Below are 18,636 nucleotides of genomic sequence, written 5' to 3'. Positions count from 1 at the left end.
TCCTTTCCTAGATTTTACTGACAATGATATTATGCATGTCATGAAGTGAAGCTTGCTTCTGGAAGAATTAACAGTGTAAAAAGAAAAGGAAAACTTACAAAAAAAGAAAATAAAGAACCGTTTTGAAAAAAGTGCGAAGGAGAAACCCCGAGGAGATGGAGGGAAATAAGATTGATGTGTAAGAGGTGTTGATCGTGGGAAGCCCGCCATCTGTTGTGAAATGAAGAAAAGAAAATGGAGCGTGTGAAGAGTCATGCAAGAAGGCGAGAAAATGATAGGAGTCGTCATGTTCTTTGTCATTAATTCCTCATCTTATAAACTTCGGGAAATTTTCAACTCAAGATGGAAGGGAAGGGAATCAAATTATCTCAAACGGAAACCAAGGGGACAAAGTATTTATCTAAAACAGATAACATACTTTTAAATGGGGGAAAGAACTTGTAATCTCAAAATTTTAGGCATGCTAGCGATGTTCCGTTGTTTAAAAGATGTGTTTACCGCACTTTAGTTTATCTTAACAACGTAGTTATCTCTGCTTCTTTCAAGTGATCATGACTCGCGTTTAAAGAGAGTAGGAATCCCGTACAATGGTTGTACTCCCGAGGGTGACGCATTGAAGCACTCTCTCACCAAATGTAAACAAATGGCTCTAAATATTGTCAATGGTGGAGAATGTTTTTCGTTACTTTTCGATCTTAAGGAAGCAGCAAATTAAGGGCAATAAGCAATGATTTTTTTTTTTTTGAAAATAAAGAAAATGCAAGCAGCTTATTTGTTTTACTACTTAGTAGTTGTTCCTCAAGCCTTTGACTCGCTATACACCATACGCTAATATCTTATTATTAAAAGTTCTAATTGTTTACACATCGCTTTGTTTAGTTTCTTCAACAGATAATTTGCAGTTACACAAATATTACTGCTTATTCTTAATAGGGATACGACTTCTTAATGATTTTATACTTGATGTGGGTTCGAAGTCATCATCATAGGTATTCTGTCATTATTGGCAGGGCTGAAAAACTTGTATGTTCCACGATCTTCCGTTTACTTTTTCGTCTTTACGTACGATTTTTCTGCTTTGATATCATCCATCAATTATAGTTTCCTTCGCCCTTTCCCTCTCTTTCCTTCCACCATACCATCTAGCACGTGCCTTATGATGCCGTTACTTCTTAGCCAATGTCCCAATCAGTTTCTCTGCCTCTTCTTAATATTATCTAAAATTGTTCTTTTCTCCCCACCATTTCTAACATTCTCCCATTCGTTTTCTGCTCGACCCAGCTAATTCTATTCATTCTTCTCCACGCCCACATTTCAAAAGTCGTTTTTCATCGTTTTGTTTCTGCCTCATATAGTACAATACTCCACGCAAAGCATTTTGTGAGTCATTTTCTCAACTTTTTATTTAAGGTCCCGTAAAATAGTCTTTTCGTCCTCTTAAAGGCTTTTTTCACGACTGTCTGTGGTTTATATACTGCGCTTATGCTTCTTAGTTAATGAATTATGCCCTGCTTGACATGCAATAAATACTCCAGGGTTTTACGTAAGTTATTACATCCTTATTTACGTTTAATAGGCCGTTGTCTTAATAATAAAGCAGATCATTTAATAATTCGATTTCGATATAAACTTAATTATTAAGCCAAGCACTGAGAGAAGAGGAGAAAACATGATACACCGAACTGGAAATTTCAAAATTTTTCTGGTTTCCAATTGGTTTATTTAAAGTTTAACATTCTTTCTCAGCTCCAAGGCTATACAGAACGTGAAAACGCTACTTTCTGGAACTACCACACGCCAAATACTTCACATTCCGAAAATACACATTCAAAGCAATGGGCTTTCAAAAAAACTCGGATTTCGTCAACAGAAAATAGTCAAAATACAGATCAGATCCAAAGCACGCGATCTCTCGTCGTAAATCAAACCAATCTTCTCTTTTCTATTTAAGTAATTAAAGATAGAGAGAATGAAATTCATGTATGTGCACTGTATGCAAGTAAGATTTGTTTCAGTGGTCTGCATCTATTTCCTAAGAACTCTCTAACAAGAAAAATGTCAATAGGGCCTATATGAATTCCTTTAATTCTACAGTATTAGGCTATATGCTTTTAACGAAAAAAAAAGTCCAAAGATGACGCCTATATCAATGTATGCATCTTACTGAGCTTAACAAAATGATAGGCGTGACTGTAAAAGCTCATGCTAAGGTTTGTAAGAAAGAGGAGGAAACGTAAAAATGTAACGGAAGAGGAGGAAACGTAAAAATGTAACGGAAAAGCAGGAAACATTTAACAAATTAGGATTCTTTTTAAGAAAATGAGAGATGTTTTAAATTCAATGTACTTTTAAGCTGGTTTTAAATTGAATGCACTGTACATAAGCATATGTAGAGTTAGGAAAGATTACAGTTCATTAAAGTTGGAAAAAAAAAGAGAGAGGGGGGTGAGAAAGAAAGCTAATTCATTTTTCGTCGTCCGTGCGAAGAACAAGGAGCCTTGTTACGCTGTTAACAAACTTAATTAACGATTGTCAATTAGAAAGCAAAATATAATATCAGTGAAACTAAACAGTGATTTTTTTTTTCCTTCAGATTGGTCTTGCAGATATTTATGTAAAATTTCAACATGCTACGCACACTAGTTCTTGAAATATTCAGGATTAAAATGTGTGTGGTTTTAAGTAGGCAGACAATCAAGAGCTATCACAGGGCTGTCTTTACGAAAAACAATGACCTGCATCACTTGGTAGATCTGAGTGAGTTAACCAAAATGATATCGATTTGCCTCTTGAATCATATGGTTTTGCGAAAATGATAGGAATCCTCATGCGCAATTTTCGAGTAACTTGAGTCAAACATTATTTTTTATTATTGGTAAACCTAAAAATTGAAGTTGTACAATTGAGGAGCTTAGTGCAACAGTGGTCTAACACATTTTTTTTTTGTACAATATACCAAAAGCAAGCACAAGTGGTTGAATGTGTCATACATTGTACATACATATATTACACAAAAACCACATGTGTTTAACTGGATTTTTCTCCATTTTTAAAAAATGTGGGTTAGACCACTGTTGCGCTGACCCCGACAATTATTAATACTGAACTATATTACCTATGATTGGAACTATTAAGATGAAACTAATACTGACAAAGTATTATTTTATATACTTTTCAGCTTTTCATTATGGCAGTGTCATTAACTATCAAAGGTTAATTAATTTTTGTTTTATAATAGTATTATCGAAGGAGAAGACACATCTATCGAAAGATGATATTGAACGGAGCGAAACGACATGCTTCAGCTTAAATTTTAATGCGTAATTTTCGAAAAAGTCACAAAAAGCAATTTAAATCCCGTTAAAACTGTCGTTCGTTGTCAGTCTGATCCGGTTGACAGTTTCCTTTCTCTCGAATAGATTATTTGTGTATTCATGTGTCGTATACGAAAAATATGCAGTGTAAAGAATGAAATTGTATTCATTCTTGTTTGATTCCTCTTACCACTCAACTACATACTACTTGTGGAAATATGCCTAATTTCCATTGCAATTCGCTTTCATCCATCTGCTGTATTCACATTTGGCAGCAACAGACGAGGATCCATTCGTCCATCTGCCAAGCATTTCTGGAGGTGAACACAAGAATCTCGAGTGAAAAACTGGTTTTAATTCTCCTTTCACGATCAGCCAGGCCTCCATCATTAGTCTTAGCTCCTTCGGAAGTCTATTGGCGGAATTCAATCATCTTCACTTCTTCGCTCCTTCTGCCAATCGGAATTCGCTTCTTCTCAGAAGAGGAGTGGGCGCTCCTCAATTTATTTGTTGAGGTCTCTCGGTTGTTAGACAGACAAATCCAAAGACCTACTTCTATTCTCTTCCGCTTCGTAGATTTTTCTTCTACACAGCAGAAACTCGCCTTGTTCTCGTATAGTTGTAGAGTAGGGAGAAAAATCAGCTGCCTGGAAATGTCGGTTACTAATCCGATTTTTGTTTCATAAATATTCAAATTGCTTTGAGAGTTCGGTGGAAGCGATTAGAGAGTATGTCTTTCTACGATAAGAACCTACAAGTATTCGATTATATTTCATTTAGAGCCCTCCATCGTGCCTAAGCGGTTAGCGTACGAGCCTTTTGGCGTGGGAGGGCTGGGTTCGATTTCGGGTGAGAGATCATATGGTAAGATTAAGCTGCAAGTCCACGTGTCAATGGATAATAGTGAACAGAAAGTGTAAGTGACAAACACCTAATTAAGAGTTTGGTTCTTAACTAATTAGAACTTTTATAACAGATGTAAAAGGCTATAGACAGGTGCGCAAGAACAGAAAGTGACAACACCTAATTAAAAACTTACATTTTTTAGAACCAATTAAAATATACCTTTCGTAAAGAGGAAATGGGAATAGAATATAATATTTTAAGAGTCCCGTCTACCTACCTATGTTATGTATATATAATATACTGCTTTAGTCAGTTGGAGTTTTATTAACCATCTTGATCTTTCCAAACGTACAATGAATAATTTACAAGTCCACGTGTCATATAGCCTCGCTGCTGAAAGAGATGCTAAACCCAAAATCAAATATTTTCATTTAGATAACAGACTTTAGGAGGTGAGTTGAAAGTACACACATGAAAATATCTCTAAAATTACGAAGGCTATATACCTATTACAACAGTACATTGTATATTTATAATTTTGGGCTATAAGATATTCCAAATATGTACTAGGCTGGCTGATCTTTACTATCAGAAGAAGAGAAAGAAATGTTTTAAATAATATGATTGTCAATATATAAAGATATTCAAATGTTTCAAAAATAATAAGTCTTTGGAACGTCGTTGTCAGGACAACCAGATATAAATAAATGGAATCAAACTACGAAATGGAATGTGTATTATTTAATGGCTCGAATTTATTATAAAAAAGGGGGACCAAAGTGATTATATTATCGTTGTATATGGTGCCGGAAACCCGAGAGTGGAAAGTATCGTTTTCGAAGCAGAGTAAAAAGCGATCAAGATTGAGCCATACATTAATTGTACTTTTCTAAGAAGTGGCCGAATTATATATCGGAACAAGATGAATGTTACCGATAGTGAAACAATAGATAACCGGATATAAATAAAATGGAATAAAAAAAGGGGACCAAAGCGATTATTATCGTTGTACTATTTGATGTGAGCATTGGAAGGATTATTTCTGCTGGTAGTTCGAGGGCGAAGCAGCTAAAACTGGTTTCAGACAAGGTGCAACATATTCTATAAATGAAGAGTTACACATTATAAGAAGCTGTTCATATTGAGGAATCCCAAAGCTTTCTATTGACGCAACAGAGTATTTTCTAATCTGTTTAGGAGACAATATTCAATCAAACTTTCATCTGGGTATATGTTTAGTAACGAAGATGAAACACACTTAAATTACGGTACATTTAATGATTTGTATATAATGTTACACATTCTTTTTAACAGAAAAGACAGTTATATTATTTTCCACTCACGCAATTGCAACAAGAACAGTTCCCTGGATGGAACAAATGGTACGTTCACCCCAGGACCTGCGAAAAAAAACTGAAAGAGATAGGTCCTTCAAAAAAAAAAAGTAACAATTTCCTATATCTAATTCATTCTTGAGATTCAAAATGTATCACTTTGCAAGACATTTGTACGAGTTATACTGTTAATCTCTTGAATCTCGTGTAAACACATTTAGAGCATAGAAAGTGGGATCCGAAACATCACTTGGGACAAAGACGCTCACTGGAACTTCACTGCAGGACTACGTTCACAGGAAGAATATTTTTCCCGTTTTACCACGTCATTTTAATGCAAAAAAGGCTTTAGTATTATTTATTTATTTATTTATTGTTAACAATCAAATTACTTGTTTTTGGCTCCCACACTCTCTGCACCAGAGATTAAAAGCTCTAATTGTTTACATGGAAGTTATTTCCTTACGTTTTCCCACCAACCTGTCTAAATATGGTTACAGCTAGTAGCGTATTTACGATTTTGTTTCGGCGGGAACTTTGTTAACTTTATTCCTGGAAATGTGAAAATTCTACAAGATACTTCGTTTACTTTAAAAAAGTAAATACGATTTCGGGGGGGGGGGGCGAAAGCACCCTTAAATACGCCACTGGTGACAGCCCTTGTCCGAATAATAAACACCAAAGCATATTTATGTTCAGATCATCATCATCATCATCCATTTCGAAATAATTAAATTAAAACAACTCAGTTCAGGTAATAGTTAAATCGTAACAGTACAGAGTGTTCACGAACTATACCCACAAACTCTAACAGGTCATTTCTTACATCAAAATAAGAAGAAAAAAACGCTTATCGACCTGTCTGGAAAACTGCCTAATCTCAGAGTTAGGGAAGCGTGGAAAAGTACATTGCATGAAGCGTTATTTCAAGCACGAGAAACCTAGAGAGGCTGGCTATATCAGCGTAAAGGAAGTCACACCTACGCCATTCCAAAAATGCATATGTCGGAAACTTGGATTGCATACACAAGGGATTCCTCCAGGACATAATTCCCACACATGTTTTCAACATATGTTCTGCTTTCACGGTATATTTTAGTTTTTTTTTTCTTTTACAGGTATAAGCATGAAATAATACGTCACATCAACGCGCTATTCCGAACACGAAGAACCTCGGAACTAGCGGTTTCTAATTAACACTTCTAACTTTCCGCTGACACATTACATGTTCAGTGTCAAGGCTTAACTTTTGTTTACTTTGCACCCGCACATAAGTCAGAACATATCTGAGAATTATGTTGGTAGCATGTCTCTGGATTATGCCCTGTAGGAAGGAATCCGTTGTGCACGCATTATACATTGCTGAAATATGGAGTTTTTGGTTACGTACAGTATATGTGACTTTCTGTACGCTGACATGGTCTCTCTCTCTCTAGGTTTCTCATCTTTGAAATAACGCGTGTTTAAATGTAGTGTTTCGATGCTTTCCTAACTCTGAGGCTATGCACTTTTCTCTACGGGTTTATACGACCTTGTATTATAATTGTTTTGATTGGACGAATCGCTCCTTAGTTGTTATAATAAATTATCATCCTTCCTCCATGATGACTCTGGAATTATTACCGGTATTTAAATAAGTAATTTTTTTTTGGACCAGAGTATATGCTTCATTAAAAATTAAAATATTTTGTAACAGTTTCATAAGTTAACGTTATCTTCATCAGACGTTAATATCTATGTTCAATAGATATAGAGATTCTATATGTAGGTAATAGAGACATAATATTAAATCATTTATATACCTATTTATATAAATGATTTAATATTATGATGCCTCTATTACGTACATTAATATTAACATCTGAGGAAGATAACGGTACGTTATGGAAACTTACGAAATATTTTAATTTTTGATAAAGAAATACGCATTGTGGTCACAAAAATATTATTGTATAAAGACACAAATATTAACTCTCAAATATGGTTACGATTTTATCCTACTTTTGAAATAATTGAATTGAAAAAATCCAGTTTTAAGTTGCAATAAGTGGTTACACAACTGTTTTAAACCCTCCAGTAGACTAAACTAGTGATGTCGTCATTCCCTCCTCGTTACCATGGTGATCGCCATGTTTTTTTCTAAACAAATACATGAATCGAAAGGAATACTGTTAAGTCTGCTGTTAATAATCACATACTGTTAATTAGACAATTGTAAAATATTTTGAAGACAAAGTAAAGTTAGTAAGAAAGGTAAAGTTAAAAATATGGAGCCAATATTTAGAAAATTTACGAGTGAAATTCAGTAATTCATGAAGTAACATTTAAGGAATCTTCTACAGGGACCACATTTCTACGTAAAATGATAAGATAGAAATTGCATAAGAAACGCTAGCAATTATACGCAATGAACTAAAGCAATTATACGCAATGTAGAAGCTCTAAGGTAGAGACTGACGAGTTGTCGGCACAATGAAACTAGAACAAACATACGATTTGTCTAAAAGAAAAATCACGGTCTACTTTGAAAATAATGTTAATTATATTGGTGCATTCAGATTTCTTACACCCACGCTTTCAAATATGAGTGCATAGTTACAGTGGCTACAAAATAAAGAAGCAAACCATCAAAAAAACGGACAACAGGCTTGTAGGCATATACGTACTGAGAATTTTTAGTCGGAGTTCCGCGGTGATTGTGAAAGTGTAAACATCTCCGATAGTGAGCTGCCGAAGAGGGAGTGGTTAAAGTGAAAAATATTCATCATTCACCATCTACATACATCACATTTAAACACGAAAACATTTACATACATTCACAATTATTCTACACGTACCGGTATTCATTTAATTTATTTTTCACTTTATGCAACATTTTCACCCCGAACACATGGGTAACTGGCCTTCTTCTGCCCGCTGGAACTCCCTCTCGATTTTGATCATTTTCATACCTGATTAAGACTTTACAATTATTACCTGAACTTGTCTAATTGTTTTTTCTATACAACAAACTACATAACGAACAATTTATATTTAAATGTATATTTATTACAATATCTAACAGGCAATACGACTAGAAAGTCGACCAAAAAATGCAAATGGCGGCTTCCGCCATTTGTAAAATTACACGATACCGGTACAAGTAATTCAATTTAAACACATTTATAGCATACTTGACTTAAAGCTGATGCTCCATTAAATAATACCAATAACGGTGAAGAAGACAAGACAATTTTTAGTCTGGACCGATTTCTGATCGGTTAAGTTTTATCTGTAGCCCTACACATATGCAATGTAATGTGAGATACTGATGGCACTAAATAAAGATTTTCCAGTGTTATTTAAGTTTAATATTCGATAATAAACAAGTTAAGTATTTTGACACTTAATGTAACCTCCAAATGTGTAAATAAATACACAAAATCAACGGTATGAAAGAAAACATTCCACTTTCAGCGCTTGTCATATTTTACCATATTATTTACCAAATTGCTTTCTTTTCCTATCTTTTCGTAGTTTCATTCATTGGAAATCTTTTTTACATATACAAGTATTCCTTTTAATCTAATATTTACAATCCAGAAGTTAATATGTCACTGTTTTTGCTTTGTAATGTTGTTTAGAAAATAAAACTGCGATCACCATGGCAACGAGAAGGATGTGACGTCACACTATTTCAGTCTATTGCCATTAAGTTAGCGACATCTGTTGGTATCAGGTAGGTAGTGACACCTATTAGTTTGAGTGTGTACTTCTAGAAATTAGAATTACTCATCTGACATGCTTTATTTTATAAATAGGATTGGAATTATTAAAATTCTTGTTTATTGGAAATTGAGTACCCAGTAGATTTGGAATCCTGTTATAATAAACTAAATGTAAATAATTCAACATATAAGTGTTTTCGTATTATAAACTCCAATCTACCAGAGCTGTTTTTTTAAAATTATTATTGGGTTTATAAATACATTTGAATTTGCATTCTTTTATCTTTTCCAAACATATTTGCGTTCTTCAGTTTTCCCATCCAGTTTGTTGACCTAAAAAGGGATTGGAATTTGACGTTTGGTACATTTCCTCAGGGATATTTTTTTATATCTAGATATTCCCCAACACCGGACAGTGCAAATGGCAATGGGGAGGGGCTAAGCTGAAAATCCACAATCAGTGTAAAATCCGGAAAATAAAATGGATTTGCATTTGTCCATTCTGTGCTTCACTCGTCAAATGAATTGACAAATTGTTACGTAACGAACCAAGACGTAATTCCACTGTTTTTGCTGTACCTGTTTTTCTTTTAAATGGAATCGCCAACATTTTGTTCCAGCAACAATTTTATGCTGAAAGTGAATTTTGTTTTTCATAATGGGTGACTTGTGTGACGTCATTGTATTAGTGAAAGAGTTCGTGTAATTCTGGATAGGTTAACGATAGCTAAAATTAGAAAGAAAAAGTACTCAATGTAAATATTAGCCATGGTACATACTAAACGATATGTGATTATCAAAATGGAATGAAGTATGAAATATGGTAAATAACTAAAGTTTCTCGCCTGAAACATTGGAGGTACTAAGTCTGAGGATTCCAGAAGAAGCTCCAATAACTATGGGGATAACTTGTCGCTAGAAATTTTACCGCCTTTAAGGGAACTAGTTATTTGTCAAGCCTTTGGCTCATCTGCAAATTGCCTGAACGCTAGCGACATCTGTCGGCTTCAAGGTAGTAGGCAGCACAAGCAACAACTGTTAGCCCGACTATTGCAAATTTATGTGAGTTTGAGACAAATGTCTTGCGCTTAAATCAGAATTAAAGATGTAGTAATACTTTTGTCTAGATGTTTATGCTATCTGTAGCTCTCTGTTTTGAAGGTTCCATTTTAGAGTTATTCACAGACTTACACGTTTTTGCTTTATAAATAAGATAGTAGAATCATAAGTGATGTGGACCCATTGGGCCTTATGCAGAGTCGTTTTGAAACGCGATTAGTGCCATACTAAAGAGTTCGACTAACATAAGTCTCCTGCAGTAGTCAGTAGTTTAGTATGACGCTAATCATACGTCGAAACGACTCTGCATAAGGCGGATTATCTCCAGACAATTTGCAAATCAAAGTAAAGGTCTTTCAATCAAAGTGGTTTGGGAAGAATGCTTGACCACATATCATTTTGTTCACTGTTACTTACCTTGCCATCAAAGCGCTTTGTAGGTTGAAAACCAGTGGCCGCCAAACTTAAGAAGCTTCTGAGCTACCGTACCATTTTTAAATCCTCCTGTGAGTTACCAAGCAAAAGAACGACCATTTTTTTTTTTTTAATCTTACATTTGGTTATAGAGGAATCAAGGTTAGCCAACTGGAGCGTTATCGCGATATTCCGAAAATGTATCCGCTAGTAGTGCTACTAGTAGCTCGCGATCGACGGTTTGGCGATCACTGCTGAAAACTAATAATATAAATGTGCAAACTACATTGTACTTGATTTTCCTGAGCTTCATTCTGGTGCATACCGGTAAGCTGGAAATCTTGACTCTGCTGCTACAGAAGGATATCTGCAACGACGGCGGACACATTTATTATTAAGGAGTTTCTTGATCGAATAGAATGCATGCAGGAAATCAATTCGTAAGTACAAAATATTCAAAGGGGAGCACTTCAGTGTTCGCTCTAGTGTCAAGAGTCCCTGGTTTCAACACAGTTCATTTAAGTTAGTGGTGGACAACACCATTTCCGTGCGTTTTCTTGATGTTCCTTATTTGCTCCTACCTTATCAGTTCTCCCATTCTTCATAATGATTCAGTTTCAATAAATCGTTAGACTACAGAGTGGGGCCTCAGTGGCTTAGCGTTTGTCTCTGATGCGTAGGGTCCTTGGTTCGTTCCCAGCTCGCACCAAGTGGGCTTTGTGGTGGGGTTTCCTTCCACTTTATTTACACCATTACTATTTGTCTTGTTATTAGCATTTCCCTTAGCATATTCCTCGCTGCATATTCATAGGACATTAAACTACAAATTTCATTCTTACAGAGTGGGATGTTACAAATTTAACTTCATTTTTTAATTAGCTTTTTAAAATTACAAAACTTTGGCTTTTTTTCATAAAATATCAGAAAAAATTCGCCGAGATCTCGAAATTGTATTAATGATGTTATCTGAAGAAGACAGAGTTTAATTCCGTTTCTGCTTTGAGTTGCAGAGAGAGAAAAACCAAGCGTAAATTTGTCTTTCGTGGTTTACGATGACATTCAGTTGTTTCTTCCATTATTATCTTCTTGTTGTTGCTTTTGTGAAATCATAAGAGACCAGATTCTGACTTCTCCAAAAACCAATTCTTCAGTCTTTGTTTTTCGCTTAGTTTGTTTATTATCACTACGAATTGAATTTAGTTTCTTTTGAAGGTTTTTTGGTCTCCTCCCAAAAGTCTTTAGTTTAAATCCACGAAATGACTTCCTCGCTGTTGTCGTTAACAATAATTTAATTAGAGAAAAGCGACAAATCCTTTTGCTTCATTTAATTAATGACTGCCAAGGCCTTGGTTTTTACTTTACAACACAGAAAGACAAATCATGATGAGGTTTGCATATTGCTAACTTGTTTTTATCAGAGGAACAAGCTTCAATATTGAATACTTCTCTTGGTTACAAAATGAAAATAATTTTACTAGATGCACATGCAGTTACTCTTTAGAGTGTGTAAAGGGAGCTTTGAAATTGACTGTTTGAATGGAATTTAATACAGTTGACCCACGGGCTACGAACTTAATCCGTTTCGTAATGCTAGTTGTGAACCCAAATGTTCGTAAACCAAAATTACTTTTTTGCATTGAAATTAATGTAGATATAATTAATTCACTCTGATCACAGAAATATTGTACTATAAGTTTCTTTTTACATTTTTAAGTGTTTTTTTTCTTTGTGACGAAGAATATAGGATGAAAATAGCATTATTCGTTTCAAGTATCTTTTTATCGTAGCCCTCTGACATAATATTTACGGCAAACATGCAAAAGTACTACTGTGCGCGTGGAATTGAGGGTGCGTGTTCGCACTCCAAAATATTGTTCCTAAGTCGAAGCAATAAAACTTGTTCGAAAATCAATGAGATTCGTAAACCGTAGATCGACTGTATACTTTGCTAGCACCGTGCTTATGACATGAACCTACTAGTTAAATGGGATTCAAAACGCTCTCGCCTTCGGTGTGAGCGGTCCCGGATTCGATTCCCAGTGGGGGGCACTCGGTCGAAAAAGTATAAAAGCTTTTCCAGGCCAGCCATCCTGAATGAGGTTTCCCTGAGTTTTCCTATTCATACCAGGCAAATGCCGGAGTGGTACCTAACATAATGGTAGCAGGCTGCTTCCTTCCTTCTCCAATCCCTTCTTCCTTACCTTTCCCCGAATAGTGTACTCGCCGAGGGACGTCGTCCCTTATACGTAACGGGCTAAATGGTCATATAGGGTCTATGCCTAAAGCCCAGAAATCTCGATCCTTAAATGGTATTCAAACCACTACTCTGGTTTGTGCCCGCCTACACCACCGATCTAGGTGCTAACGCGTGTCCTTTGATGTACGGGGCTCTGGGTTCCAATCCCGGTGGAACAGATTTGAAATTGGTAATTCGTATTCCCGTCAGAACTGGAATCCCGTGGGCATCTCATACAACCTCAGCGCTGGAAAGGGACGCTATACCTGTATACGTCAACCAACCAATCAATTGGGTGTTTCGGACGCAAGTATCCCCACCGCGAGTTGAAATCGGGACCATGTTCTTGAATACCACGCGTATTAGCCAGCTCTGAGGGTTATTGGAAGGGCAGTTTGTTCATAAATTATTTAAATATTTCCTAAGATCAAACAAACACATCGTTTACTCATAACATAAGTGAGACAAGTGATCCATCTGGGAGAGAATAAAGACAAACTAAGGTTGTTTTGTAGACTACTGACACTTCTTAGAACTAATTGAATTTACCTTTTGGGCTCTGTATGCTTGTTTGTTTAAGTTCGACGTTCTGTTTCAGGACCGATCTATGTGAAACGTGGATCTACAAAAAGTGGAATCCGAACTATCGTAATGTGTTTAATGCATTTCCACTGGGAATCAAACCATGGATCATGTACACTATAGGCTCGCTCGTTAGCCATTAGATCAGTGAAGAAGGTTTTTAACTCTTTAACTTTTCTAGAATTTTAAACTTGTGCGTTGATAGTTTCATTACTCTTGATCAATGTAGTCATTCTGAGATAATTGACTATTTTTACTGTTCCTTCGTTTGATTTTCCTGGAACAAATTTATATCACAGTGACCATTATCATTGTGTTGGCTGCTGGTAGAACTTTACGAGCTTGGTGCACACATTTTAAGGTTAATGAAACATGCATTTAAGCTGCTGAAATATTTACATTCTGTCTTTTATTATATTTCGATTGTTCATGTAATTTTCAAAATTAACTGCGCTGACAAAATATATCCTGAACTTAAATATTAGTACATCCTATTAAGTTTATAACCAGACAAAATAAAAATTTAAAAAAATAAGCGAAAACATGAAAAAGATGAATAATAATAATAAAATAAGAACAAAACATCAGAAAGTTGAATAAAACCAACGCACAAAGGGTACGTAGGTAAAAATGGAATTAAATCTTTGACCGTGTAACGTAAAACAGTGTTTCTTCCAGACGTGTGTTTTTCTGGAGGGTCACTGCCTCTCCGGAGCTATGAGAGCGCCCCCCAGTGGAGACCAAAATAGGTCGATAATATAATAATAAATAGAATAGTACTATAGTACCATGTGAAAATAATGTGTGCCCCTTCAATTATTAAATATGCTCCCCTGGAATGTTTTTTCTGAAAGAAACACTTCGCACGGTTATGGCGGATAGACTAAAGGAGATGGCGATGATGAGAGATGAATGAAAATGGTGAAATGAAGAAAGTGTGAGGAAACGGAAGAACCCCGGGAAACCCACGCACAGAGTGTTTGTACACCGCCAAGTTCACTTGGAGCGAACTGGGATCGAATCAGGGACTCGATGCACCAGAGGTAAACGCTCTACCACTGATACGCGGCCCCTGAGTAGAGGTCGATACCTATACGTGATAAATGAAAGTGGTGGTTTCAATAAAAAAAATGAAATGAAAAATTAGTATTTGTTTATACATGACTCTTTAAGATTTATATGCTACCTGCATTTACTATTTTTTCACGAGTGAATGAGTTGGTAAATTGTGAAGAGGTCATACCTGGAAAACGTTCTTACAACATTTTTGAGCAGCATAAATGAATCATCATATGTTGGATGTTACTGAATTGTTAATAGGAAACATGGAAAAAGTCAATTTACTGGAAATATTCTTTTGAATAAATGATGATTAAATGCAAGAATAAAGAATATTTGAGTAACAAGTGAGAAGGGAGTGATGATCATGTGTGGGAGTATAAACTGTCTTATTAATTTGCATATTCTGTACTTGAATGATATGTGTCATGTAACACTAGAACAGACCTAAACGTTTGAGATCTAGAACGGGCCTAAGCTTGTCGTGCTCTCGAGACTCGAGAAATTTTTTATCTCGTCTCGAATTTGAAAATGTACTTCTCGTATAGTTTCAGAGACGAGACCACGACAAATTCCTTTCCACGTGGGCAACTATACTTAGCGATCTCGTGGCTTTTCGCGTTTATAAATGTTGCTTATAGTAGAGTGGGGGTGGTTCTCCTACACCTTGTCAACATGCCCAGGTCGTAATGCTTCTAGATGATGGGTAATACGCGGGAAAATCAATTCGCATACATCTGAGGCTACGGTGTTTAAATACGGAATGAGATTCGTCAGATATGACGTAAAAACCGTAAGTGCAAGAATAGCGCAAGCTAAACAAGCATTCAATAGAAAAAGAGTAGGGAAAGGCGTTGTACCTGTGAACACTTTTAGAGTTTTCGAAATTTTGGTGCTAATATTCAGCACTTTTCTCCCAATTTTTGTTGTATATTTGAAGTGCCATCTCTTTGTTAAAGGTGTTACATAATTACAGTAGTAGCTTTTATAGGATAAAATAAGAACATATCCGTTTTGTTCACAGGTACATTATGGTCATGTACCATTGAACAGACCTTCTTGTACCTTTGAACAAAGTAATAATTACAACGTTTCCGTGGCCATAATATAAAAAGAAGCCACAAATTTTACTAGTTATAAATTGCAATAAAAGGTTTAGCTATTAACAGTTCCCCATAATTGAAATTTTATTAATTAAATTAAAAATTGAAAAGAAGTTCTAACTAAAACTTGTGAACAATAAAGTTGAGCATATACAACTCTTAACATTATGTTATACAATAAGCGAATATATAGAAACTACTTAAAATTATAATTAATAACTTTATATCCTAACCTAACCTATATAAAATATATAAATTGTTTTAACTGCTTACATTGTGCAGCTTTAAACAGTATTATTTATCGTTCAAAGGTACACGATGCATTAATGTTCATAGGTACAAGAGGGTCACCATTACGAAAAAAAAAAATCCACTAGCTTAAGTATTGAACAGAAGTTAAAACTAAAAATACTACTGTATTCACCAATGATTCTACCCCAAGGTTGGACAAATACATATCACAAGTCGCGAAAACCGAAGAGCACAAAACTCAAAAGGTAACTACAAGAAATTTTCGTTTTGAGGGTAAAAAAATTAAAAGGATTATTACTCGGCACAATACTCATTCAACAACAGCCAAACACATTTGTAGTGCTTTTTTTCATTTACTCTCTGAAACGAATTTTAATCACTGCACCTAGATAGCTCTGAATTCGAGAAAAGCACAAGTGTTCAAAGGTACATTGTTTCAAAGGTACAACGCCTTTCCCCACTAAAACACAACAATACACTGAGCAAGGTTATGTGATAATATGTAACAAAACACACAGTCACGTAACAGTTCCGACACAATAACTGTGTCTTCATTAGACTTCCACTCCTCTGATGAAGACACAGTTATTGTGTCGAAACTGTTACGTGACTGTGTGTTTTGTTACATATTATCACATAACCTTGCTCAGTGTATTGTTGTGTTTTAGTACAAAACGGAAACAAAGCCAGATAGAATAGTTATAGAAAAAGAGTACTGTTATCATCAAGAAACGTGTCGTTGGACGTTCCAAAACTATTTACTAAGATCCTCATATGGAGCGTGGCGCTGAGACGTGGATATTAAGAAAAGCTGAAATATGCACGCTGGAAGCATTTCAAATGTGGTGTTGGCGCAGAATGGTGCGCATATCATGGACCGAAACGAAAAGGAATGAAGACGTACTAAAGGAAGCTAATGAAGGATGACAGATCATGAAAATAATAGAAAAAAAGAAGAAACAGCATGCTTGGCCATTTTGTTCTGCGCTCCGATTGGATTACCGTGTTGATAGAGGGAAAGGCAGAAGGAAAACCAGGAAGACGAAGATCAAAGTTAGAATATCTAGACGCAGTTACGAAGAAGAGACCTTATCCAAGTATGAAACAGCTCTCCAAGGAAGAGAAAAGTTTGAAAATTTCCCTGTTGCCCACCAACCTGTGATTGAGGTGAGAAAGAATAAGGTATGACGTTCTGAAATATGCAGCTTGTAGGATAAAAGGCATTCCCAGCACTGACCTAAGCGATGCGTTAGTCACGAGCAAAGGAAGGAAGATCTTACCAATTTAAATAGGGTAATGATATCGAATTGTAGTCTCCAAGTAGTTCCAACTAAAACTTTTCGACTTAATATGTTCATTACTCTTCCATTAATATTTTGTAGACGGTTTCCCAGTTAAATTTCGAATCAGCATATTGTAGTAGGTGGCGTTTCCTTTATATATATATATATAAACAAAATAAAGATTTCAATCTTGTCATGGATTGTCAATGCAGTCACGGATGTATTAGCTGTCCTCGTGATATAGACAGCGTTTTTTCCTCTCAACAGGAAAATCTATTTTTGAAGTAAAATTACTAGTGGATTCAGTTGCTGTTTTCCCATTAATGAAGGTAATTGATATCTCATTGTTTGCAGGCAGACAACAGCACTCTAATGGCTTCGGAAGAAAACAAACGACCTTCGTCGTGAAAGGTGAAGCCCACTCATCACATTCTCGGAAGATATTCTATACATAAGGTGACTTTTTTTTTTTATAGTAATAATGGAAGAATAAAAATCATTAATGGATACTTAGAAATTGTACCAAAACTAAACGCATCCAATTTTCCACATTTATTCACATTTCAGTAATAATGGCTGTTGAAGGTTATAAAACATTGAGTTACATTCCAGATCATCTGAAAAACGTATCTGTTTTAATTACCTATATTTTACTTTTGCTTCATCCTCTTGTCCTTTGCCGAAAAATTGAGCGTTCGTTTCTTTCCCATGGAACCACTGTAATCGTACCGGTGAATAAGAACAATTTGAGAGTCCATATCCGCTATCACAGCATACCAGTAGCTTTATAGGGTCCAGATTTCAAAGCTGTATGCAGAAGCAGAAAAGACGAAGTAAAGCTAACATTAAATACTAAATGCAAACGTAACACAAAATCACTTTTGGTTAAGAGTGGTATACTTATATATACGTATATACTTAAATCGGAGTGCAATAGTGTTGAGGATACCTGGATTGAAATTAGAGATAGCATTAAAATTTCAGCAAAAGAAAAATTGGGACATGCGCAAATACGTAGGAACAAACCATGGTTTGACCAGGAATGCATAAAACTAGCAGAGAAGAGAAAACAGGCAAAATTACGCTGGCTATAAAATCCGGATGAAATAACTACACAAAATTTCGCAGTTATCTGGCGGGAAACTTCCAAAACTTTTAGAACAAAACAACGCGATTTTCTCAAAGCTAAAATTAAGGAACTTGAAGATAATAGTAAAAATAAAAACATCCGGGACATGTATAAGGGAATCAACGAATTTAAGAAAGGCTATCAACCTCGGGCTTATATATTAAATAAATCTGACGGTACAGTTCTCACTGACACGGATAGCATCTTAAATAGATGGAAAGATTTCTTTGACGATTTGCTTAACACGCAACCGAAAACTAGTGTGCGTGGAGAAAAGGAGATACACACCGCAGAACCGTATATTCCAGAACCCAACCG

The sequence above is a fragment of the Thermobia domestica genome, chromosome 12, assembly GCF_964235325.1.
Source record: "Thermobia domestica chromosome 12, izTheDome1.hap1.1, whole genome shotgun sequence".
Taxonomy (NCBI): domain Eukaryota; kingdom Metazoa; phylum Arthropoda; class Insecta; order Zygentoma; family Lepismatidae; genus Thermobia; species Thermobia domestica.
The sequence above is the reverse complement of the archived record's forward strand: the minus strand, read 5'-3'. Positions refer to the sequence as shown.